Source organism: Mirounga leonina, unplaced genomic scaffold, assembly GCF_011800145.1.
Source record: "Mirounga leonina isolate KUSES-001 unplaced genomic scaffold, KU_Mleo_1.0 Mir_91, whole genome shotgun sequence".
Taxonomy (NCBI): Eukaryota; Metazoa; Chordata; class Mammalia; order Carnivora; family Phocidae; genus Mirounga; species Mirounga leonina.
Window position 1 is genome coordinate 18,171,755 of NW_023270839.1, and position 24,401 is coordinate 18,196,155.

At 41.1% G+C, this 24,401-nt stretch overlaps 1 protein-coding gene across 2 annotated transcripts in view; it reads right to left on the reverse strand.

Annotated features, from left to right (window-relative positions):
• The window catches only part of INO80 (INO80 complex ATPase subunit), a 135,924-nt gene extending 132,910 nt beyond the window's left edge, over positions 1–3,014 (reverse strand). For both annotated transcript variants that reach the window (XM_034994151.1, XM_034994150.1), the window contains exon 1: positions 2,409–3,014. The gene's annotated coding sequence lies outside the window, so the exon portion shown is untranslated. The remainder of the gene's footprint in view (positions 1–2,408) is intronic.
• Between the last annotated feature and the right edge of the window lie 21,387 nt (positions 3,015–24,401).

Below are 24,401 nucleotides of genomic sequence, written 5' to 3' on the forward strand. Positions count from 1 at the left end.
AAGCAAACCTACCACATCATGATTAGCAAGTGAATCCAACGCTCTATAGCTGAATTCCTAACTTAATGTACAGCCACAGTCTGAATGTTTGTGCTCCCCTCAATCATACGTTGAAATCCTACCTCCAAAGATGATGGTATTAGGTGGGACCAGGGCCCTCATGATTAGAATTAGTGTCCATAATAGGTGTTTAGTAAGTATTAGCAACTATGTTCTTCTCACCCTCTGCATGCTACAGCCTATCATATCAAAATGCTTATGCTTGGGCGCCTGGGTGGCTCAGTTGGTTAGGCGACTGCCTTCGGCTCAGGTCATGATCCTGGAGTCCCGGGATCGAGTGCCGCATCGGGCTCCCTGCTCAGTGGGGAGTCTGCTTCTCCCTCTGACCCTCCTCCCTCTCATGCTCTCTGTCTCTCATTCTCTCTCTCGCAAATAAATAAAATCTTTAAAAAAAAAAAAAAATACTTATGCTTAAGATGTAACTTTAAAACTTGTCATCAACTTCACTTATTTTCTCAAATTCCAAGTATCATATTAACCCTATCCCATTCCAACCTCTCGAAAATTCACTGCATCCCAGCATTTGTATTTTGTGTGAACTTGTATGTTGACATGTTAAATCCCCAAAGCAGTTTTAATCTGAAGGGCAGAAGAGGTGTCTATTTTTCCCTCCCTAACCCTATGCCTACACAAGTAACAGCAATCAAAAGCTGTTATGATACCATTCCTTGTTAATACTATGACAAATTCTTATTAAGTGAAGTTATAACACCATAGTTTATGGTCTGTTGCTTAGACTTAATCATATTTCCACCTTGATGTACTCAAAATGTGTTTATTAGTCATAAAGTTTTCTAATCACATTTGTGCTCCTTACAGTTATTTCCTATTAAAAGACACGGATCTTCAAAAACTAGTTTGGATTCTTCTGAAACAAATTAAAGAGGAAAAGAACACAGTAAACTAAAATAACAGAATTTAACCCTAAAAACACAAATTCATTTTATTATCTAGTAGGCATGTGACTTTTACCACATATAATAATCTCAAATTGTTGATTCAAAGGAAGAGTTTGAGAATTTCAAGCATAAAACACAAAAGGAACCGGAGTATTATTTAGCAACAAAAGGGAACAAAGTCCTGACACATGCTACAACATGGATGAACCTTGAGAGCATGTTAAGTGAAAGAAGCCAGTCACAAAAAGACACATATTGTAGGATTCCCTTTGTACGGGAATATCCGGAATAGGCAAATCTACAAAAACAGAAAATAGATTAGTGGTTGCTAGGGGCCAGGGGAAGGGCTGATGGGGGAATGACTGCTAAGGGGGCTTCTTTTTGGGGTGATGAATTACACAGTGGTGAAAGCTGTACAACTCTATGAGTATATTAAAAATCACGGAACTGTACATTTAAAAAGGGTGAGTCTTTTGGTATGTGAATTATATTGCAATAAAGTTGTTACTTAAAAATAAATAAAACACAGCCACTAGCAAACCACAATGAAAATCTCCTTGGGAAAGGAAATCATTAAAGTCACTGATTGGAAAGTAAGCTGGTTACCTGTGATTTTAGAGAAGTCAACCTACTAATTCCATCTCCAAATCCTACCAAGTACTCGAACATGAAACTAGACAGTGTACGAATCAAAGAATTCGGGCATAGTTGGCTGTAAACTAAAATAGAGTGCCTTCTTAGGCTCTATCACTCCTCAACTGTAGGGGGCTTTCACCCTAGCTGATTACGGAAGTAGTAGTTTTCATCAGCAAGCTCAAGAAGGAATGTCAAAATAGGATGACACTTGCCTAGACGTTCTACAAAAGCCTAAAAGACCATAATGGGTGTTCCCTACACACTCCTAAGTATGTGCACGTGTTAGGCTGTCCCCACCTAACACCGACAAGCAACATACACCATTTACCCATATCCCAACTTGCTCCCCTAAACTGACATACTATCAAGCTCTTAGATCTCATTTGTTTAAGAAGACAGATAAAACCCTCACAGGGTTTTCCCACTCGAGCTCAACCAGCCCCCGCCCTGACCCACCCCACCCCCAAACCCACACACGTGTTAGCCCGACACCGCCCCACCGGGTCCCACGTGCACCTGGTCTAACACACTCCCCACGTGTGGGCGCCCCACGGGCTTCCTCGGCTATCTGAGGTCACCGCGTGACCCCGGGTCTCTAGAGGTATGAGAGGGGAAAGGACAAGGCCCAAGTCCCTGAGGTCCCAACCCTACGGGGAGTGTCCACACCCATCCTCCCCACTAACCCCAACAAATCCAAGGGCCGGGGGCGACGGCCCCTTTAAGACGCGGCCCAGTCGTCGCCCGCAGAAAGGGGCGCAACGGGGCCTACACAACCCCCCCCTCCATTCGCCCGCCCACGTCTAGTCGCCTCACCTCGGGCCGCCGGGCCCCGCCGCCGCGGCGGCGGCGGAGGGGGGGCGGGGTGCGGGCGGGGTCCGAAGGGGGGGGTCGCACCGCCGACGGTGGAGCCGCAGTTCGCTCTCTGAGGCCGGGGGACGGGGACTGCGTTGGGCGTGGACGCTCCTAGCTCGCTCCCTCGGCGGCTCCTGGGACCCCAAGATGGCGGCGGCGCTGAGGCGGCTGCGGGCGCTGGGCCGGCGGCGGCGGCGGCCACTTTCACTCACTGAGAGGAGCGGAGCAGGGACACGGGGAGCCATGGCGGGGGGGAGGAGAGGCGCCATAGCCAGGCCAGAACAATCGAGCCGCTACTCAGCTACCTTACCCCCGCCCCGCCCACGCTCACAGATCGTCGCCAGCCCGTGCCCTCCCGTAGTGCCGCTGCCGTCGGCCTCGTGCAGCTCGCACCCCGCCGCTGCCGCCTGACGCCCAGCGCGGACTGGGGTTCGGGGGGAGACCCTGATCAATGCCATCTGAGTGCAGATTGGTCGGGGCTGGGACTGGCGAAGATTGCCGAAAGGCGACGGGGAGGAGGAGGAGGATGTCATCGCTAGAGTGAGCAAGCAGATCTCGCGGGAGCAAATGTCGCGAGACCTCTCCAGTCCTGCAACCGCCGGCGAAAGGTTACTTTCCCCGGAAGTAACGTCAATCGAAACGGCCCGGGATCCTGGGAATATTCGTTTCCGCAGGCAGGCGATGGGAGGGTGCTAGTCACTGAACACTGAGATCACTTGAGGGAATGGTTAGGCTCGGATATGATATTTTATCCTGTTTCTGGCTACTTTGGGCGGCGTTGTACATCGTTGGGAAAGTGCCTATCTAGAGCCGCTCATTCAATACAGTACAGTTTTGGGCTCCCCTTTACGGCTAAGGGACCAAGACCACGATGCTGTGGCATAGTTAGGCAAATGCCCAAGTGAAAGCTTCAGGATTCAAGGACTTAGGAACACACAGACGTGTCAACGGAAATGTCTTCCTGTTCTCACACCCACCCACTCAGCCTGATTTGTCTGTGCCAACTCCACAGTTCAAGCCCCCCACCCCCACCCCCGCTACCCACGTTTACTAAAGTTAGTGAGATTCAGCTACCAGGATGTGTGATTAGAAGTACCTAGTGTGAAGCCTAACTGACGATAAGGATTAGATTTTCTTAAAAGTTAACTATGCTACAGTGTTTCAGTTCCCTCACATTTAATGCTTTAATTCATTTCGATCTGGCCCTTAGCATTTAAGCAGAACAGCATTTCCATAAGGTCATTCAGTACTCTTGTGCTAAATTTACTGCACTTCAGAAAGTTAATTTTGCTTAAAGGCAAAAATATAGATAGTACCCTTTGTGTACGAACGAAGAGGATGTAAGAAAACACAAGTGTCTGCGTGGGGGGGGGTATAAACTAGAAATTAAAAGGATTGGTGTCTTAGATGAGAAGGGTGGGAATAGGCGGAGGAATGGGAATAAGGTAACAGGACTGAGGAGAGAGTGGCAAATATTGTTGTATAGAACTCTTTGAACCATAGTTATGTGTCACATACCCCAAAAAATAAACACCTAAAGCCAACTAGGATATTTGATTAATAATGAAATGACTGTAGCATAGACAAAAAGGAAGAGAATAAAGGGAATAAAGTCAGTAAGCCCCTAGAAGGACCAAGATTTAGAACCTTTAAAAGGTCAAGTGTAGGAGCGCCTGGGTGGCTCAGGTCATGATCCCAGGGTCCTGGGATCGAGCCCCACATCAGGCTCCCTGCTCAGCGGGGAGCCTGCTTCTCCCTCTCCCTCTCCCCCTGCTTGTGTTCCCTCTCTCGCTGTGTCTCTCTCTGTCAAAATAAATAAATAAAATCTTAAAAAAAAAAAAAAAAAGGTCAAGTGTAGGGGGTGCCTGGGTGGCTCAGACGGTTAAGCATCTGCCTTCCGCTCAGGTCATGATTCCAGAGGCCGCTCAGCAGGCAGCCGGCTTCTCCCTCTCCCTCTGCTGCTCCCGGGGCTTGTGCTCTCTCACTCTGTTAAATAAAATCTTTTAAAAAATAAAGTTCAAGTGTAGGTTGATGTTTGTATTTCTTTTCTATTACTGTACTAACAAATTACCACAAATGCAGTGGCTTAAAATAACACAAATTTATTATCTTACAGTTCTATAGATGAGAAGACTGAAATAGGTCTCAAACTGGGCTAAAATCAAGGTGTTGGGAGGGCTGCCTTACTTCCTGGAGGCTCTATGGAAGAATTATTTCCTTTTCCAGCTTCCAGAGGCTGCTCCCATTCTTTAGTTTCCAGTTCCAAAGCCTCCATCTGCAAAGCCAGCAATGACAAGTTGGATCCTTTTCACATCATATCCAACCAACTCTTACCTTTTTCAGGATCCTTGTGATTATATCAGGCCCACCCAGATAATCCAGAATAATCTCCCTATTTTAAAATCAACTGATTAGTAACCTATATCCACCTGCAACCTTAATTCCCTTTACAATGTATCCTAACATACACAGGTTCTACTGGACCTCCATGGGGAGAGGGCATTATTCTGCTCTCTGCATATGTCCTAAAATTTCTGAAGTGCAACTCCCTATGTGTTCATCTGTGATTTTCATACTAAAGTCTAGCTTTTTCCAATCTCTAATACAGTCTTACATTCTTTAATAGTTTATTTTTTCTTAGTAATAACTACACCCAACATGGGGCTCAAATTCATGGCCCCAAGATCAAGAGTCACATGCTCTTCCAACTGAGCCAGTATGGCACTCCTATGGTCTTAGATTCTTGATTAAAAATGTGTAAATTCGGGGCACCTGGGTGGCTCAGTCGTTAAGCGTCTGCCTTCGGCTCAGGTCATGATCCCAGGGTCCTGGGATCGAGCCCCGCATTGGGCTCCCTGCTCGGCGGGAAGCCTGCTTCTCCCTCTCCCACTCCCCCTGCTTGTGTTCCCTCTCTCACTGTGTCTCTCTGTGTCAAATAAATAAAAATAAAATCTTTAAAAAAAAATGTGTAAATTCTGGGTGCCTGGGCGGCTCAGATGGTTAAAGCGTCTGCCTTCGGCTCAGGTCATGATCCCAGGGTCCTGGTATCAAGTCCTGCACTGGGCTTCCTGCTCCTTGGGAGCCTGCTTCTCCCTCTGCCCCCCTCTCTCTCTCTCTCTGTCTCATGAATAAATAAATAAAATCTTAAAAAAATAAAAGCGTGTACATTCTTTTTTTTTTAAAGATTTTTTATTTATTTATTTGAGAGAGAGAATGAGATAGAGAGAGAGAGAGAACACATGAGAGGGGGGAGGGTCAGAGGGAGAAGCAGACCCCCCGCTGAGCAGGGAGCCCGATGTGGGACTCGATTCTGGAACTCCAGGATCATGACTTGAGCCGAAGGCAGTCGCTTAACCAACTGAGCCACCCAGGCGCCCAAAAGCGTGTACATCCTTTGCCTCAGAGACTTAGTACATCATATGAAATTTAATCCATGATTTCTTGGTAATTTGGATATTTTTAACCTTTTTATTTAAATTAAATTAACATATAATGTATTATTGGTTTCAGAAGTACAGGTTGTGATTCATCAGTCTTTTTTTTTTTTTTAAGATTTTATTTATTTATTTGACAGAGACACAGCGAGAGAGGGAACACAAGCAGGGGGAGCGGGAGAGGAAGAAGCAGGCTTCCCGCTGAGCAGGGAGCCCAATGTGGGGCTCGATCCCAGTACCCTGGGATCATGACCTGAGCTGAAGGCAGACACTTAACTGACTGAGCCACCCAGGCGCCCCTGTGATTTATCAGTCTTATATAATAATACCCAGGGCTCATTACATCACATGCCCTCCTTAATGTCCATCACCCAGTTAAGCCATCCTTCCACACCTCTCACCCCTCCAGCAACCTTCAGTTTGTTTCCTATGATGAAAAGTCTCTTATGGTTTGTCTCCCTCTCTGGTTTCATCTTGTTTTATTTTTTCCTCTCTTTGCCTATTCTTCCTTTCCTCTGTTTGGTTCTTAAATTCCACCTATCAGTGAGATAATATGATAATTGTCTTTCTCTGATTGACTTATTTTACTTAGCATAATACCCTCTAGTTCCATCCATGTCTTGCAAATGGCAAGATTTCAAATTTTTGATGGCTGTGTAATATTCTATTGTGTGTATGTATATATGATATATATACATATATATCATGTATACCACATCTTCTTTATCCATTCATCTGTCGATAGACATCTGGGCTTTTCCAGAAATATCTTGATTTTACATTACAGTTCATTTTAACATTTTGTTTTCTATCCAAATGGAGGAGTCTCTGGCTTTAATTTTGTTCACAATCATTCAATATGCAGTATTTAATTTTATTAGGGTAATGTCTAAAATAAATTAGAAAATAAAACATACAGAATATTTTTTAAATTTGTTTTTAATTAAGTAGGCTGGATCAATGCCCAATGTGGGGCTTGAACTCATGACCCTGAAATCAAGGGTTGCATGCTCTACTGACTGAGCCAGCCAGGCACCCCAAAACATACAGAATATTATTTAATGACAGTTTTCAGAAACTTTGTGCAGTTGACTTAGGATATATATTTTATTTCTGATAATAAAGCAATAAACAAAAATAAAAACCACAATGTGTGGGTTTTGGGGGAGAGACCCAAACCGAAAATACTAAGGAATCAACTATATTACAAATGAGTAACTTAGCAACTCTGCAGAGGACAGGGAAGAAAAGAACTCACCTGAATAACTGAGGTAAATAGTATATTGACTGGATACCTAAAAATAAGACCAAATGTACCGTACAGAAATCCTGTTGTCTACATACTAAGTATTTTTCACAGGGGTGGGGGACGTAGATTAGCAATTTGAAACTGATGTGCATGCTAGAATTAAACAGAAATATATTGTAGATCATGAGCTGAGTTTCTCAATGGTGAAGAAAAAAGTTATTAACTAAGGAAAAGGGGAAAGCTAAAATGAAGCCTGAAGTAGATTGAATTGAATGGAATCTGGATTGGAATCTGAGGTATCAGTATAAGTTTATGGTTTTTAATATATGTACAGGTACAGAACTATAGATTTGTGGGTATGTGTTGATTAATATAAATATATTTGCAAACAAACATATATATTTGCTAGTTCTGTCTGCTGAGAGTATCTACAAGCAATGAGGATACCTAGTACACAGATACTGATTTCTAAACACCATTCTCCAATAAAAAGAACAAGGAGAACCTTGAAGAAATGATTGATTCAAGATGAGTCTGGAATATCTTGTGATGCCAGAAAACAATACTCAACAAAGGACATCCCCAAAACACAGGAGCCAACCTGAAAGAGCTCCTAACAGCAAAAACAAAATACGTAACGATAGTATTGCATTATGACCCAGAGATACTTATTCTTAATAGTCCTGTGTCTATCCTGATATAATAATTGGTTATTTAAATGAATGAGGGAGAAGAGACAGCTCCTTCTTATTTATTTATTTATTTATTTATTTATTTATTTATTTATTTATTTATTTAGCAATCTCTACACCCAATGTGGGGCTCAAGCTCACAACCCTGAGGTCAAGAGTCGCATGCTCTTCCAACTGAGCCCGCCAGGTGCCCCGAGACACGTCTTTCTTAGAGTAGAATTCCATTTAATAAATGTAGAAGGTAAGAGGAATAACAAAAACCACTGATTAAGCAAACACCACAGTAATAAGTGTTGCAGACAAAATCCAGTAATGGATGCCAAATTACTGGGTGAAAATTTGAGGGTTTATATAGATCCAAAGTGTCTCACCCAAGATATATTTTAGCACAAAAGAGAAAGGTGGTAACTTTACAATGGTGAAACTTGGCAGAACCACCTTAACCAAGTGAGCAAGGTAAACATCAGTAATAAGACATACAGTATGCTGGGGAAATTTCCTATATATACACGCAAGGAGCTTCTGATCCCCAAGGGGCTGAACTGGAGCAGTGGGTTACAACAGCAACTACCAGAACCATCGGATTGTAGAGGGGGACAACAGATTTCCAAAAACATGGGGTGATCCTCTGGGTGGCCAAAAACATAAAAGTGTCAAATGGAAAAATAAAACCATAAAGGAGCTAGAAGAAAGCACTAATTTTTTTAACCTTGGAGTGAAGGATCCCCTGCTAAGCCTGCCATAAAAGGATGACATCAAGAAGTCATAAAAAAGGCTGATAAATATAAATAATATAATCCAACCTAAAAATCATCATAAGTCATGTAAAGTAGCCAATTTCTTTACTATACAAGGAACACTTATATACCAAATTTTAAAAAGTAACAGCCTGGGCGCCTGGGTGGCTCAGTTGGTTAAGCGACTGCCTTCGACTCAGGTCATGATCCTGGAGTCCCGGGATCGAGTCCCACATCGGGCTCCCTGCTCTGCGGGGAGTCTGCTTCTCCCTCTAACCCTTCCCCCTCTTGCGCTCTCTCTCTCACTCTCTCTCTCTAATAAATAAATTTAAAAAAAAAATTAAAAATTTAAAATAAATAAATAAATAAAAAGTAACAGCCTAATAGGAAAAGAGGCAAAGAAAAAAAAAATTCACTCATTTGTTCAGTGTTTGCCGAATGCTTAAAGTATGCAAGGCCTGGTTTTAGACACTAGAGATGTGGCTTTGCAAAAAACAGCAAAGGGGGTGCCTGGCTGGCTCAGTTCATGGAGCATGCAACTCTTGATCCAGGGGTCATAAGTTCAAGCCCCATGTTGGGTGTAGAGCCTACTTAAAAACACCCACCCCCCCACACACACAATTTAAAAAGCAGTAATTAAAAAAAATAGTAAAGAGGGGCACCTGGGTGTCTCAGTCGGTTAAGCTTCTGCCTTTGGCTCAGGTCATGGTCCCAGTGTCCTGGGATCGAACCCCACGTCAGGCTCCCTGCCCCGCGGGAAGTCTGCTTCTCCCTCTCCCATTCCCCCTGCTTGTGTTCCCTCTCTCGCTGTGTCTCTGTCAAATAAATAAATAAAATCTTAAAAAAAAATAGTGAAGGAAAAGAAAAAAACAAGGAAAAATAAATACCAAAGGTTGATAAATAGATGAAAAGATTCTCAACGTCACTTATACTTTTTTTTTTTTTTAAGATTTTATTCATTTATTTGAGAGAGAATGAGATAGAGCATGAGAGGGGGGAGGGTCAGCGGGAGAAGCAGACTCCCTGCCGAGCAGGGAGCCCAATGCGGGACTCGATCCCGGGACTCCAGGATCATGACCTGAGCCGAAGGCAGTCGCTTAACCAACTGAGCCACCCAGGCACCCACTTATACTTTTTTTTAATCGAAATATTTTTTAAAGATTTTATTTATTTGAGGGGTGCCTGGGTGGCGCAATCGGTTAAGCGTCTGCCTTTGGCTCAGGTCATGATCCCAGGGTCCTGGGATCGAGCCCCACATCGGGCTCCCTGCTCCGCGGGAAGCCTGCTTCTCCCTCTCCCACTCCCCCTGCTTGTGTTCCCTCTCTCGCTGTGTCTCTCTCTCTGTGTCAAATAAATAAAATCTTAAAAAAAAAAAAAGATTTTATTTATTTGAGAGAGAGAGAGCGAGCATGAGCAGGGGCAGAGGCAGAGAGGGAGAAGCAGGCTCCCCGCTGAGAAAGGAGCCTACCGTGGGCCTCGATCCCAGGACCCTGAGATCATGACCTGAGCCGAAGGCAGATGCTTAACTGACTAAGCCACCCAGGCACCCCATACCTATCCTTTCTTAAGGGACTTTATTTTTTTTAAAGATTTTATTTATTTGAGAGAGAGTGAGAGAGCATATGAGCGGGGAGGGGCAGAGAAAAAGAATCTGAAGCAGATTCTACACTGAGCGCTGAGCCCAACGTGGGGCTGCATCTCATGACCCTGAGATCATGACCTGAGCCGAAACCAAGACTTGAATGCTTAACCAACTGAGCCACCCAGGCGCCCTCTTAAGGGCCTTTAAAGCTTTCTGGTTTCTACATGTATGAAGTTACAGGAAAACATTTTGTTTTTCTATAGAGATACATTTTTCTAAGCTTAAGTGATCAAAACTAATTCTAGCTTTGTATTTTTATTATTCATTCAGCAAACATTTACTGAGCTAACTGCTTTATGCCTCTCAATGTGCTTGATAAGGGGAACATAGATTAAATTATCACAGCATGGGGCGCCTGGGTGGCTCAGTCATTAAGCGTCTGCCTTCGGCTCAGGTCATGATCCCAGAGTCCTGGGATCCAGCCCCACATCGAGCTCCCTGCTCAGCGGGAAGCCTGCTTCTCCCTCTTCCACTCCCCCTGCCGGTGTTCCTTCTCTCGCTGTGTCTCTGTCAAATAAATACATAAAATCTTTTAAATAAATAAATAATCACAGCATAACATGACTAGTGCAATAAAAGAAGTTTGTACAAAGTACTTGGGAAGCTGAGAGGAGACATCACTCAGTAACTGCCAACAGACTTTTCAGAAGACTTTCCAGAGGAGATAACTGAGCCAGTTCATGACAGAAGAGGAGTATTTTTCTGCCATGGGTTTGCCACCTAGTAAAAATTTGGGAAATGAAAAGAACCACATCAACATCAAAGTCCTCCGAGAGGTAGATTTAGATAGGGCCACTACCTCTTGAATTACAAATGTGGTGGAGGAAGGGAACCATTGAAAGTTGGAAAAGAAAAAAAAAGTTTGGAAAAGGAGGCTGCTGATGTGGAGCCACCTGGGTGTAGAAATTGAAGGCTGAGCATGAACATGACACCATCCTCAATATCTCCCTCATGAAATTTGAGAACTTTTAGTACCAGATCACAAGATCCTCATAGAGAACATCACTGCAGCAACTTAACCAGGCTGACATTGCTGTTCTGATTATTGCTGCTGATAAAATACCAAGCTAGTATCTCAAGGAATAGGCAGACCCGTGAGCTTGGAATATCAGTCTGTATTTTTCTCTTCTTGTAATGTCCTTTTCACATTTTCTTTTCTTTTTTTTTTTAAGATTTTATTTATTTATTGACAGAGAGACACAGCAAGAAAGGGAACACAAGCAGGGGGAGTGGGAGAGGGAGAAGCAGGCTTCCCGCTGAGCAAGGAGCCCGATGCGGGGCTCGATCCCAGGACCCTGGGATCATGACCTGAGCCAAAGGCAGACGCTTAACCGACTGAGCCACCCAGGCGCCCCTCCTTTTCATGTTTTCATAGCAGGGTAATGTTGGCCTCACAAAATGATTTGGAAGTATCTTCTTTGTTCTATGAAATAATATGTGTAATTATTTTTAAGGCCTTATTTGTTAGAGATATATACTGAAATAATTACAGGATAAATTATATGATATGTAGGATTTGTTTTATTTTTTTTTTAAGATTTTATTTATTTATTTGACACAGAGAGAGAGAGAGAGCACAAGCAGGGGGAGCAGCAGAGGGAGAGGGAGAAGCAGACTCCCTGCTGAGCAGGGAGCCCGATGCAGGGCTCCATCCCAGGACCCTGAGATCATGACCTGAGCCACCTGAGGGTGGCTCAGTGCATTAAGTATCTGACTCTTGATTTCAGCTCAGGTCATGATCTCAGGGTCGTGGTATAGAGCCCCGAGTTGGGCTCCTTGTGCTCAGCATGGAGTCTGCTTGGGATTCTCTTTCTTCCTCTCCCTCTGCTCCTCCCTAACCCCCAGCACACTCCTCCTCCCCTAAAATAAATAAATAAATAAATCTTTAAAAAATGCTTCAGAAAAAAATTAAAAGAATAGATGAAACAAGAATGATAGAATGTTAATAATTCTGCAAGTGTAATTATGGGTACCTGGGGGTTTATTATACTATTTTTGTACTTTTAAATATGTTAGACTTTTTCTGTAAGAAAAGGTTTTTTAAAAAGGGAAAAAGTTCTGTCTAGTATATTTCAGCACACTCTTGTTATAAGATTGACTGATCTTAGGGCGCCTGGGTGGCTCAGATGGTTAAGCGTCTGCCTTCGGCTCAGGTCATGATCCCAGGGTCCTGGGATCGAGTCCCACATCGGGCTCCCGGCTCAGCGGGGAGCCTGCTTCTCCCTCTGACCCTCTCCCCTCTCATACTGTTTCTCTCTCGCTCGCTCTCTAAAAAAATAAATAAATAAATAAATAAATCTTTAAAAAAAAGATTGACTGATCTTAGAAACTCAGTCTTCACTCAACCACAGTGATAAAACTAATGCACCCATCTCCCAGATAAAAAGACATAGGATTGTCAACTTGACTAGTTGGATGTAGAGGCAGTCCAAGGCTTTAAACAGTGTTTATTTCAGTGGCAAGTCCTTACAGGTGACCTACTATGCCTTGATCCAGGGGATGTTAGAGTTTGATTCTGGCACCTTATCCCCATTCCAACCAGAAATGCTACTAGATCTGGGTTTCTTTAGCCAGTTTTCTTAGTATAGTTATTGGCCTCAACAATTTTATATTTTCTCTTCTCTCTGTAGGGTGGCTCAACAGAATTCATTATGTTAATACCATCAATCAGTTGTTTCACACTTAATATATAAGCCAGAAGAGAAAGCTGGAGCATTAAATATACATAAATATACCCAAATATACACACAGAGCGTTTTGGAAAAGTCAGGGAGGATTATAAACTCAAGGGATTTAAAATTTTCTGCATCTAATCATAAACTGACTACTAAACTAACGGAGAAGAAATATCAGACAGATGCTCAGATTGTTTCCATATCTTGGCTATTGTGAATAATGCTGCAATGAGCATGGGACTGCAGGTATCCATTTGAGATCTATTTCATTTCCTTTGAATATAAACCCAGAATTGGGATTGCTGGATCATATAGTAGTTCTGTTTTAATTTTTTGAAGATCCTCCTTGGTGGCTGTACAAATTTACATTCCCAAAACCAGTACACAAAGGTTCACTTTTCTCTACATGGGGGTACCTGGCCATAACAAGTCTTGCCAACACTTGTTATCTTTTTGATAATAGCCATTTTAATATGTGTGAGGTGATATCTCACTGTGGTTTTTGAGTTGCATTTTCCTGATGATTAATGACATTGAGTACTGTTTGTTGTACCTATTGGCCATTTATATGCCTCCTTTGGAAAAATGTCTATTCAGCAAGTCTGCCCATTTTTTAATGGAATTGTTTGGGGTTTTTTGCTATTGAGTTGTATTTTTGTGTTCTCTTTATGATATCTTTTCCTAACTCAATATCACAGAGATTTTTCTCCTCTGCTTTCCTCTAGAAGTTATATTTTAGGTTTTAGGGATTTGGGTCTGTGATCCATTTTAAGTTACTTTTTTTAATCTGTTGCTAGGCAAGTGTCAAGGCTCATTTTTTTATATATCAATGTCCAATTGTTCCCACAACTAGTTTTTGAAAGATTATCCTTTCTCTATTGAATAATCTTGGAACCTTTGTTGACAATGAATTGACTATCAGTACTCAATTTTTTCCACTGATATATTTGCCTATATTTATACCAATACCACATAGTCTTGATTATTATAGCTTTAGAATAAGTCTTATAATTAGATAGTATGAGTCCTCCAACTATGTCCTTTTTCAAAATTATTTTGGCTATTTTAGATCCTTTGTTTTTTCATATAAATTTTAGAATCAGCTTACCAATTTCTTGGTAATGTTAATTACCAAGATTTGGGAAGAATTCTTTTTTAAAGATTTTATTTATTTATTTGACAGAGAGAGACACAGCAAGAGAAGGAACACAAGCAGTGGGAGTGGGAGAGGGAGAAGTAGGCTTCCCGCGGAGCAGGGAGCCTGACTCGGGGCTTGATCCCAGGACCCTGGGATCATGACCTGAGCCGAAGGCAGACACTTAACTGACTGAGCCACCCAGGTGCCCCAAGATTTGGGAAGAATTAACAGTTTAACAATTATGACTCTTCAATACATAAACAAGGTAGGTCTCTCCATTTATTTAAATCTTCCTTAATTTATCTCATCAATTGTAGTTTCAAAATACAAATCTGGAAAAAAAAAACCACACAAAACCAAGATACAAATCTGGCACATATTTTGTTAGATTTATCCCTAAATATTTCGTCTTATTTTTGCTCTTGTAAATGGTATTTTTAACACTAATTTTCGATTAGTTGTTGCTATTATGTAGAATTATGATTGATTTTAGTATATTAATCTGTGTCCTAAAACATTGTTATTCTTGCAGTTCTGGTAGCTTTCTTGTAGATTCTCTAGGATCTTCTATGTAGATGATCATGTTGTCTTTGTTTCTTTTTTAATTTTTTTAAAGTAATCTCTATACCCAACATGGGGCTCAAACTCATGATCCCAAGATCAGGAGTCACATGCTCTACGGACTGAGCCATGTAGGCACTCCTGATCTTGCTGTCTTTGAATAAAGAAATGTCACAGGGACTTAAAAGATAATTAAAGAGGGATCCCGCTGGCCAAATTTGGGACAATTTGAGCATCAAAATAAATACTGACAGTACAGAATTATTATTTATAATAAAAGCCTCCATAAGCTGATATGAATAGATATATATAGATAAATGAATGAATGGGTGAATGAATGGTGGAGAAGGGAAAGCTCTTCTTTCAGTTAAATGTAAATTAATAAATGAGAAAGGAATGATAAGATTGGAAAATAATCATTTCAAAACCATAATAATTGATTCAGGCAAGTATCATCAATGCATGATGCTAAAACTAGCCGGTGAAAGTTTGAAGAGTAAGAGGGTATTTACACAGTCTCAAAGTATCTCCATACAAAATACTTATTAACTGTAAAAGGTAAAAAAGTAACTTTATAGTGGAAAAGCCTGGCAAACATCACCTTAACCAAGTGAACAAAAGCAAGGGAAGTTAACATCACTGGTAATGGTATTAATTAACAGCATGAGTGTTCTTCTACAATGCGCTGAAAAGAACTCGGCATCACTTCTGTGGAACTACAGCTAAACTAACATGACCTAAATCTAACACCAGAGAAAGTCAAATTGAGAGACATTAGCTCAAAAAACAACTAGGTTTACAGGAAGGTGAGTAAACAAACTTCTTCATTCCTCCTACTAATTACAACTAAAACCCCTAAACACTATATAGAAAACAAACATAAGACTCTGAATGGTGGAGAGAAGACAAACCAGCAAGGAACCTCAGGACAACAGGAATGACATGGTGGTGAGAGCCCTGGGTTTTCTTTTTGTCTTGTGTTTTTCTTCTTTTGTCTTGTGAGATCCCTGGGTTTTCTTTTTGTTTTCTTTCTTTCAGATCCCTGGATCTGAAGAAGTTGGCAAACTTGAAACCAATAGGTACAGATAAAAAAGCCCCAACAAGGGCGCCTGGGTGGCTCAGTTGGTTAAGCGACTGCCTTCGGCTCAGGTCATGATCCTGGAGTCCCTGGATCGAGTCCCGCATCGGGCTCCCTGCTCAGCGGGGAGTCTGCTTCTCCCTCTGACCCTCCTCCCTCTCATGCTCTCTGTCTCTCATTCTCTCTGTCTCAAATAAATAAATATAATCTTTAAAAAAAAAAAAAAGCCCCAACAAAAGCCCATTTTTTAAGCCAAAAAACGAGGAAGAGGTCAGCCTGGCAAGACAGAAAATTTTTACACAATACCACACTCCAGCCAAATAACACAGGAAAAAAACTATGGCCCAGCCCACATCCACGTCAGCAAAGGCTGACTGGGGAGCCTAAATTTTCACCCTTGCAGCCTATAACAAGGTGCCCCAACACCCCTATGAAATAGCATCAAAGAAAGCCAAGTAGGGAACCAGGACTTTCATCCTATCTTGGGGTAGCAAGAACTCCTACCCCAGGGCATCAGTGGAGACCATGTAGAGATATGGAGCTCAAACCTCCCACCAGCCTAACAGGAACCCTCCACATTCAGGTATCAATGGAAATCAAGTGAAGAACCTGAATTTCTACCTCTACCTGACAGTAACAAGATGGCACATCCCCTTCCCCTGCTGGAGTGCTATCAGAGAACGCCAACTAAAACAGGCTTAAATAAGACCCAGAATCATATTTGAAGACACAGATGAAAATGTCCAGGTTTCAATGGAGAATCACGAGGAATCAAGATCTCTAACTGAATGAAAAAAAGACAATAGAGACAACACTAAAATGACAGGGATGACACATTTCCTATTGAGGAAAAATAATTCAGATGACAGTGAATTTCTTTTCAAAAATTTTTATTTATTTATTTTAAGTAATTTCTACACCCAACATGGGGCTCAAATTCACAACCCCAAAATCAAGAGTCACATGCTCTACCAACTTAGCCAGCCAAGTACCCCTAAATGACAGTGAATTTCTTATCAGAAACCATGGAGGCGGGAAGAGAGTGGCACAATATTTTTACAATGATGAAAGAATTGACAACTCAGAATCCTATACTCAGTGAAAATATCTTTCAGGGTTGAAGGGGAAATCAAGATACTGTCAGATGAGGAAAAACTAAGAGACTATGTAGTCATAAGACCTGTCCTAAAAGAATAGCTAAAGGAGTTCTCTAAACAGAAAAGAAATTGTAGGGCGCCTGGGTGGCTCAGTTGGTTAAGCGACTGCCTTTGGCTCAGGTCATGATCCTGGAGTCCCTGGATCGAGTCCCGCATCAGGCTCCCTGCTCGGCAGGGAGTCTGCTTCTCCTTCTGACCCTCCCCCCTCTCATGTGCTCTCTCTCATTCTCTCTCTCTCAAATAAAAAAAAAATCTTTAAAAAAAAAAGAAAAGAAATTGTAGAAGAAGGTACTTTTGAACATCAAGAAAGAAAAAAGAACACGATAAGTAAAAATATATGTCAGGTAGGGGCGCCTGGGTGATTCAGTCAGTTAAACATCTGCCTTCAGCTCAGGTCATGATCTCAGGGTCCTGGGATCGAGCCCCACATCTGGCTCCCTGCTCAGTGGGGAGCCTGCTCCTCCCTCTCCCTCTGCAGCTCCCCCTTCTTGTGCTCTCTCTCTCTCTGTCAAATAAGTAAATAAAAAAATACATATATATAATATATAAATATATATAAATAAATATATATAATATATAAATATATATAAATAAATATATATAATATATATATAATATATTTACATATTATATATATATATTTTCTCCTCTTGATTTTGTTTGACTTAGTGTTTGTGGTATGCTTGTCGAACATATTCCTCCCGACTATGTTTGACAGTTGAAGCAAAAATTATACCACTATTATGGACTGAATGTTGTGTCCCTCCAAAATTCATATGGTGAAACCTAATGCACAAGGTAATGGTATTAGGAGGTGGGGCCTTCTGAAGGTGATTAGGTCATGTGGTCATAGTTCTTATGAATGGAAGTAGCGGCTTTATAAAAAAGACCCTATAGAGCTCCCTAGCCCCTTCCACCATGTGAGGACACAGTGAGAAGTCAGTAATCTGCAACCCAGAAGAGGGTCTTCACCAGAACTTGCTTCCTCCAGAACTATGAGAAATTTTTGCTGTTTAGAGGCCACCCAATCTGGGGCACCTGGGTGGCTCAGTCAGTTAAGTGTCTGCCTTTGTCAGGTCATGATCCCAGGGTCCTAGGTTTAAGGCCCATGTCAAGCTCCCTGTTCAGCAGGGAGTCTGCTTCTCCCTTCCCTCTGCTCCTCCCTGTCCTGCTTGTGCTCTCTCTCTGCCTCTCAAATAAATAAACAAAATCTTTAAAAAAAATAAATAAAAGCCACCCAGTTTATGGTATTTTGTTATAGCAGTCCAAATGGACTAAGACAATCACCGTCTGATGTTTTAAATATATGTAGAGGAAATATTTGAGACAGCAGAATGCTGGCAGTTCTAGAAGTACTTTAAGGCAAGTAAGGGAAATAAAAGGCATTCGAATTGGAAAGGAAGAAATAAAACTGTCCCATTTGCAGATGACATGATTGTTACATAGAAAAAACAAGGAGGGACACCTGGGTGGCTCAGTGGGTTCAGTGTCTGCCTTCGTCTCTGGTCATGAGCCCAGGGTCCTGGGATCGAGCCCCACATCGGGCTCCCTTCTCAGTAGGGAGCCTGCTTCTCCCTCTGCCTGCCGCTGCCCCTGCTCATGCTCTTTCTCCCTCTCTCTGTGACAAAAAAAAAAAAAAAAAACAAGGAAAAGAAATCTACCAAAGAAATTTAAGAACCAGTATGCGAGGTCAGCAAGATCTTAGGATATAAGATAACCATATAAAAATAAACTGCATTTTTATATACTAGCAATGAACATGTGGACACTTAGATTAAAATACAATACCATTTAGATCACTCAGAAAAGAAGAGAAATATTTATGGATAAATCTAGCATTGTGATCTATGAAGCACAAAGTTTTTTTTGTTTTTTTGGGTTTTTTTAAAGATTTCATTTATTTGACAGAGAGAGACACAGCAAGAGAGGGAACACAAGCAGGGGGAGTGGGAGAGGGAGAAGCAGTCCCCCCCACAGAGCAGGGAGCCCGATGAAGGGCTCAATCCCAGGACCCCGGAATCCCAGGACCCTGGGATCATGACCTGAGCCAAAGGCAGACGCTTAATGACTGAGCCACCCAGGCGCCCCAAAGCACAGAGTTTAATTTTTATAAAGTCCAATTCATATATATATTTTTCTCTCTTTTTTTAAGATTTTATTTTTAATTAATCTCTACAGCCAACATGGGGCTGGAACTCACAACTCTGAGATGAAGAGTTCCACAAACTGAGCCAGCCAGACACCCCCATATATATTTTTTCTTTTGTGGCTTGTGCTTTTGATATGATATCTAGGCAACCATTGCTTAATCCAAGGTCACAAAGACCAGCTGAATTACAAAAGAAATAAGAAAGATAACCTTTTCAACAAATCATGTTAGAGTATCTGCACATCTATAAGGAGAAAAATGTACTTTGACCTAAGTCTTGCACCACATAATAAATTAACTCAAAGTGGATCATGGACTTAAATGTAAACTGTAAAACTACAAGACGCTCAGGAAAAAATATAGCAGAAAATCTTTGGGATATAGGTCTAGGCAAAGAGTTTTTAGACTTGAAACCAAAAGCATTATCCATGAAAATAAGCTGATGAATTTTACTTCATCAAAACGAAAAACTCTCTGAAAGACTTCGTTAAGAGGATGAAAAGGCAGACTATGGACTGAAATAAAATATTTGCAAACCATATATCCGACCAAGGACAAGTATTTAAATACATTAACAACTCTCAAAACCCAGCAGTAGCCTTTTGCCTTGTCACATCCATGAAAGCAAGATGGGTCACCAGCAGTTCTATTGAAGCCATTGATGAGAATTCAGCCAAGCTGCTTATTACTCTTGCCAACTTTGCTCAAATCAGCACAACCTGGTCTGGAAATAAGGCCTCAGTTAAGTGACAGCAGTGTTTGCATCAGTGTGCAAAGGGATAGGCTGCATCCAGTTGGACACGTGATATTCCTTGAACGGCTCATCCAAGACATCTAGCGACAAAACAAACAAACAAAAGCAATGCTAGCTCTTTGCACTTTAAGCAATGGAGATAACAGTGAGAACAACAAACTTAACAGTAAATGGGAAACAATATAAATAGAAAACAGTCCAAAAGCAAAGAATCCATAGACAAAAGACATAAAGAGACATTTTTTTTTAAGATTTTTATTTATTTATTTGAGACAGAGAGAATGAGAGAGAGAGCACATGAGAGAGGGAAGGGTCAGAGGGAGAAGCAGGCTCCCTGCCGAGCAGGGAGCCCGATGCGGGACTCGATCCAGGGACTCCAGGATCATGACCTGAGCCGAAGGCAGTCGCTTAACCAACTGAGCCACCCAGGCGCCCCATAAAGAGACATTTTAACAAGGAAGATATATAGATGGCAAATAAACACATGAAAAGATGTTCGACATCGTTAGCCATTAGGGAAATGCAAAATAAAATCATGATGAGCTACCACCTCACCCCACTCACACCGCTAAAATAAAAAATACAGACAATACCAAGTGTTACTGAAGATTTGGCGAAACTGCTTTGCTCATACATTGCTGCTGGGAATGCAAAATGGTATAGCCACTTTGGAAAACAATCTGACAGTTTCTTTTAAAAACTAAACATGTAACTATCATACAACTCAGCAGTTGCAGTCCTGGGCAGTTCTCCAGAGAAATAAAGAATTAGAATCACAGAAAAACCTGTATGTAAGTGTTTATAGTAGCTTTATGCGTCATAGTAAAAAATTGGCAACACCCCAGATGTCTTTCAACAGATCCATACCATGAAATACTACTCAGCGAGAAGGAAAGATTGCTGCATGCAACAACCTACATGAATCTCCAGAGAACTATGCTGGGTGAAAAAAGCCAATCCAAAAGGTTACATACCATATGGTTCTATCTATATAACTTTCTTGAAACAAAATTATAGAAATGGAGAACAGAGTACTGCTTTCCAGGATTAAGGAGGAGATAAGGGTGAGAAGAAAATGAAGGTGGCTATAAAAGGGCAACATGAAGGATGCTTCTGGTGATGGAAATGTTCCATATCTTGACTGTATTATTTGATATTATGCCACAGTTTTGCAAGATGTTACCAATGGGGCAAACTAGGGAAAGGGTACATGAGCTCTCTCTGTAATATTCCTTAGAACTGCATGCAACTCTATAATTATCTCACATTAAAAATTTAGTTAAAAAATAACTTGCCTAGGAGCACCTGGCTGGCTCAGTCAATAGAGTATGTGACTCTTGATCTCGGGGTTGCGAGTTCAAGCCCCATGTTGGGCATAGAGCCAACTTAAAAATTTTAAAAAAATAACTTGCCTATATTCTTAAAAAAAAAGAGTCAGTGTCATGAAATATAAAGAAAGATTCAGGAAATGATCCAGAATAAAGAAGACTAAAGAGACATAACAACTCATAATCTTGGATTTTCTTTTGCTATCAAGGATATTATTGAGATAATTGGCAACATTTGAACAAAGCCTATAGATTATAAAATCATATTGTGTCCCTCTCATCCCCTAATTTTGTTAAATGTATGCTGGTAGTATAAGAAATTTCTTGTTTATTGTAGGTAATATACACTGAAGTATGAGGGGGGAAAGGGGTATCATGCATGCAACTTGGCACAATTCAGAAAAAAAGTAGAGAGGTCAAAAGAGATAAGCAAGTGTAGGTAAATGTTAACAATTGGAGAATCTGTGTGAAGGATATTCAGGAATTCTATGTGCTATTCTTGTAACTTTTCTGTAATCTGAAATTATGTCAAAATAAAAAACATTCAAATCAGAAAACATAAACTGTGATATAACCATATAATGAAAGGCTATTCTTCAACAAAAATGGACAAACTACTTGGAACAACACGGATAAGTCTCAAAAACAATACCCTGAATGAAAGAAGCCTTACTAAAAAGAGTACATGATGTTACAAATGGCCAACAGACACATGAAAAAATGCTTAACATCACTTGGCATCAGGGAAATACAAATCAAAACCACAATGAGATACCACCTCACACCAGTCAGAATGGCTAAAATTAACAACTCAGGAAACAAAAGATGTTGGCAAGGTTGTGGAGAAAGGGGAAACTGCTTACACTGTTGGTGGGAATGCAAACTGGTGCAGCTACTCTGGAAAACAGTACGGAGGTTCCTCAAAAAGTTAAAAATAGAGCTACCCTATGACCCAGCAATTGCACCACTAGGTATTTATCCGAAGGAAATAAACATAATGATTCGAAGGGGCACATGCACCCCAATTTTTATAGCAGCAATGTCCACAATAGCCAAACTATGGAAAGAGCCCAGAAGTCCATTGACAGATGAATGGATGAAGAAGAGGTGGTTTATATATACTATGGAATAGTATTCAGCCATCAAAAAGAATGAAATCTTGCCATTTGCAATGACGTGGATGGAACTAGAGGGTATTATGCTAAGTGAAATAAGTTAATCAGAGAGACAAATACCATATGATTTCATGGTGGAATTTAAGAAAAAAACAGATGAACATAAGGGAAGGGAAGGAAAAATAAAGTAAGATGAAAATTGAGAAGGAGGCAAACCATAAGAGACACTGAACTCTAGGAAACAAACAGGGTTGCTGGAGTGGAGGGGGTAAGGGGATAGGGTAACTGGGTGATGCGCATTAAGGAGGGCACGTGATATAATGAGCACTGGGTGTTATATGCAACTGATAAATGACTAAATTCTACCTCTGCAACTAATAATAAAAAAAAGAATACATGTTGTACAATATGTCTATATGAAGTTCTAGGATAGGCAAAATTAATCTATGATGGAAAAAATCAGAACAGAGGTTGCCTCTGGAGGGTGGAGGGGGCAATGTTTCTGAGAAAGGCCATGAGAAACTTTCTAGATTGCTCAGGATCTTCTGAATCTTCATAGAAGTTTGGGGTTACATAGTTGTGTACATTTGTCATAACTCATCAAATGGTACATTTATGATTGTACCTTTCATGGTATGTAAATTTTATCTAAAAAATAACCAAATACCAACTACTATTTAATATTACATATGCTCAAGTGTTTGGGCGAAGTATTCTGTTGTCTCTAACTTACTCTGAAAATCATGAAACAATGAAATGGCAATTGTAGAATCTACATAGTGGATGTAGCATTCACTGTAAAATAATTTGTGTCTATGTTTGACATTTTTATAATAAGATACCGGGAAAAAAGTCACTGAGATCAAATGGCAAACATTCCAGATTTCTAAAAATTCTAGGATTCAATTGCACACAAATAGTGAAAAAACTTTGTCACTGAACCAAAATTTTGATGAATTGTTACACAATTCCTAATCCTGAGAAGTGCTCCAGAAGTGACCTTGTTAACTCTGACCAGTAGGTTTCATTTTCCCTACTTAGCATTGATTTCTCAAGCTCTTTTCAAATTCTCACTCCTCCATGAAACTTTTCCTGATTTGTCCTTCTCTCTTGTTAACTCTAGTCAAATTGGATCAAATCACATTTTTATGAACTGCGTCCTGCTTATTCCAGCCCCTGCCCCAGACCTTTGTAGGCACTGAGAGCCTGCTACCTACAGATTCTGCTCCATCAGCCCCAAACTAATGAGGACCTTGCCTGTACAATACCTGTTCCTTTTCCTCTACTGAGGATATAGACTGCTGCCCTTGGCCTGCTGTGGACAGTGCTGGATGTCTGCAGGAACACTGAATTGAGTCTTCCTGTTTACCCCTCCAGTGTGCATGATTAGTCTAGACAAAGACCTCCGGCCTGGGTCCTTGATTCTCACTCCAGTTTCCTTCCAGGGTTGCATCCTGCCCCTGGAGCCTGTTTTTCGGTCAAGTTAACGCTCTGACCCCTTATAAAGTTTCTAACCATCCCTTCATGCAGTATTACTTACACTGACACATAGGATTTTTTCTCTTCTACTTGTTGGCCAGTATCTGCTGATGAGAAATCCTGTAACCATGTCCTGAACCCCTCACTTTGGGACCTTCAGAGACTGATCCCCAAATGATTTGATTTGGATTCAGTGATGGGGCTTCATCCCAGCCCCCTCATGCTTTATCCTGGTCTCACCTATTCTAAGGTCCTTACTAGAAGGTCCCTGCATGTGAAACTGAGAGCCATGTCATTACAACAATTATTTCCATGCATCTTATTTTTTCAATTGTAAGAGCCTTAAACATAGGGGTGGCCTGGCTGGCTCAGTCAGTGGAGCATCTGACTCTTGATCTCAGGGTCGTGAGTTTGAGCCCCACATCGGGTGTAGAGATTACTTAAAATAAAAAAAATTTTTAAAGCCTTAAATATAAAAGTTATGTCTAATTTATCTTCCCACTTCTCACAATACTTTGCACATTGTTTGCATAAAGTAAATAAATAATAGACTGATGGAATATTTAATAAATTAGAGAGTTTCATGACCATTTTCATAAATTGCTAGGGAAAAAAATTCTCATTGCCAGTCACACTGGACAAGTTGGTATGTCCAAATATCCTCTGTGCTTGCTGGACTTGTACCTGCTTTTTTTTTTTTTTTTTTTTAAGATTTTACTTATTTATTTGACAGAGAGAGAGAGAGCACAGCTGGGGGAACAGGAGA